The sequence below is a fragment of the Bos mutus genome, unplaced genomic scaffold (genome assembly GCF_027580195.1).
Source record: "Bos mutus isolate GX-2022 unplaced genomic scaffold, NWIPB_WYAK_1.1 CTG200, whole genome shotgun sequence".
Lineage (NCBI taxonomy): Eukaryota > Metazoa > Chordata > Mammalia > Artiodactyla > Bovidae > Bos > Bos mutus.
In genome coordinates this window covers 462,301-465,131 of record NW_027219453.1, presented here as the reverse complement: position 1 = coordinate 465,131, position 2,831 = coordinate 462,301, and the positions used below count along the sequence as shown (strand labels likewise).

The following is a 2,831-nucleotide window of genomic DNA, read 5'->3' as shown; positions in this document are numbered from 1 at the left end:
TCAGTATGGAGAGTCTCTGAGGTAAGGCAGAGAGAACCTAGACTGGACTTGCTATATCCTGGGCTTTGTATATAAGATCTAATCAGAAAATAGGATGTGGGGAGGAGGTCCAGGTAGAAAAACCAACTTAGAAATACAAATAAGGACAATCCTCAGAGAGCAATGAGTGCTAACTTTTTAGATCACATGCTCAGGACTAGCCTAGCTCCATATAGTAGCACAGAAACAACAGCAGATGAATGTTAATTAGCATAACATAACAGTAGCAACAGACTGTAAGCTATATTTCTTTGTTTAATTTTTATTGAAGTATAGTTGATTTGCAATGTTGTTTTCATTTCAAGTGTATAGCAAGGTAATCCAGACATATAAGTATGTTCTTTTTTAGATTCTTTTCTATAATAGTTTATTACAAGATACTGAGTATAGTTCCCTGTGCTATATAGTAAGTCCTTATTGGTTATCTATTTTATATATAGTACTGTGTATATTTTAATCCCAACTCCTAATTTATCCCTGCCCCACTTTACATGTTTCTTTCCAGATTGATGAAAGCTTTTGTATTTTTGTTGACTATTTCAACCAAAATGAACAGCATAAACACAAAGATTTTGAAGAAAGATGAAGGAAAAACCTATTCAATCAGCACACAGCATTACTACTGACAGGTTTTCTGTCTTCATCAGCAGAAAAATTTCGTAAAGTAAAAATGCTCTGAGTTCTTCACTGTCAGAAGGAAGTGAGCAGAGACGGAAACAGGAAGTGAAACATCAGGAAGCCAATTAGAAAATTGGAAAGAAGAAAATTAGTATATTGATGTTTACTGGGAAAAAGGAAAGGTGTGCTAGGGGATCTGACTTCAAAACTAGGTGATAGGAAATTGGTTGGTTGCTATTTAATTTTTAATTGTATCAATTTCCCTTTAATAATATAAAACATATGGATTTGCTAACAGAAACTGAAGTTTCAGGAGTAAGTTTCTAGAGCTGTAGACATTTGCTAGTTTTCCTTACTTATGAAACAACATAATTTCTAAGAAAGATTCAAAACATAGATAAGGGAAGATGATATCATTATAATTCTATTTTATAGAGCACACAGAATGTACTTTCAATTGCACATATATTTTTCAGACCAACCAAGTTTGAACCAGGCTGTGTTGTTGTTCAGTCACCAGGCTGTGTCCAACTCTCATTATACCATGGACTGCAGAAGACCAGGTTCCCTGTCCCTCACCATCTCCCAGAGTTTGCCCAAGTTCATGGTCATTGAATTATTGATGCCATCCAACCATCTCATCCTCTCTCTCTTCATCTATTTATCTTGATACTTATTGTTCCTTTACATTCATGATCTAGAATGTCCCATCTCACTATTTCCTGTATCCCTTTCCCCAAGATCACTGACATTATATTCATTATTAGAATATTTTATGTATTTATCCTAATATATACTCTATAGCCAAATAGTAAATAAGTAGTATATATAACCTGCTCAAGTCAACTTACAGCTGTATGTAATAATTTAAATCTCATCTATCTTGGAAAAGAACGAGTGAGCATAAAACCAAGTTTCTCTTCCAATAATGAGAAAGGCCAAAGTATCCTAGAGATCTCAAGGTCCTGAAACAAGGCTAAAGCAAGCCTATTGCTCACAGAAAATAGACAAACAATGCTTCTCTGAATCTGCTTGGTCTTGATGCTGTATATAAGGGGATTCATGAATGGAGGAAAGAGAAATTAGACATAGCTCATGGTAATGTGGCACATGCGTCCCAAACCTGTGGATGAAAAGTCAGGCCAATCACAGTGATGTAAGAGACCAGGACACAGCTGATATGGGAGACACATGTGTTGAGAGCCTTAGCTCGCTCCTCTCCAGAGGCAATGCTCATCACTGTCTTAAAGATTAGATGAGACGAGAAGAGACGAGAATCATCAGTGCATCATCAGAGCATCTAGGAAGAAAGTTGAAGCAACCAGAATAACTGGGTACACATGATTAAATGTAATATCAGCACAGGTGAGTTTCATGCCATCCTGGTGGAGGCAAAAGGCATGAGAAGGAACATGGGGATGGCGGTATGGGAACAAATAGAGTGGCAGAATTGGGGGTACAATGAACACAAAGTCACTCACTAATGCCCACAGTCCTATTTTCATCACCCAGGAAATGGTGATAATGGAGCTGTACCTCAGAGGGCTACGGATGTCAATGAAACGGTCATAGGCCCTGGCAGGCAAGATACCTGATTCTACGATAGCCAGTGTGTGAATGAAGTAGGATTGAGTGAAACAAGCACTCTGGGCAATTTCCCTCCGATCCAGCAATAGGACACCCAGGACTATGGGCATTGTAGTTAGCATCATCCCAAGATCTGTACCTGCCAGCATAGCCTGGAAGTAGTACATGGGCTCATGAAGACTGTGTTCATCCAAATAAGGACGAGCAGCGTGCCATTGCCAGAAAGGATGGAGAGGTATATGATAAAGAAAGGAAGAGGGATCCAGTGGTGAACTGCTTTTAAGCCCAGGAAACCAGTCAGCAAGAAGGGAGCTGCTCTGTTGCTGGACCACATGGTAGCTTTTGCAGGTGAAGTGCCTTGTTCAAGGCACTCTTATTATACGGTATTTGTTCTTTCTCTCCATCCTCTTACAGCATATTATCAAGCCATTTTTTTCCTTAAATGTACAAGAATGTATGTATTGTCTCAGTCTTAATTAATTATAAATCTCTATCTGCAAAGCCTTTTCCTGGAATAATAAACATAATACTAACCAATCTCAACAATTTACTCTTCAGCATCCAACTTGTATTCTATCAATCACACA

The 2,831-nt window shown here is 38.2% G+C and overlaps 1 pseudogene; it reads right to left on the bottom strand.

Annotated features, from left to right (window-relative positions):
• Window positions 1-1,535: 1,535 nt before the first annotated feature.
• LOC102272411 (olfactory receptor 51B4-like) lies at window positions 1,536-2,578 on the bottom strand (annotated as a pseudogene).
• Between the last annotated feature and the right edge of the window lie 253 nt (window positions 2,579-2,831).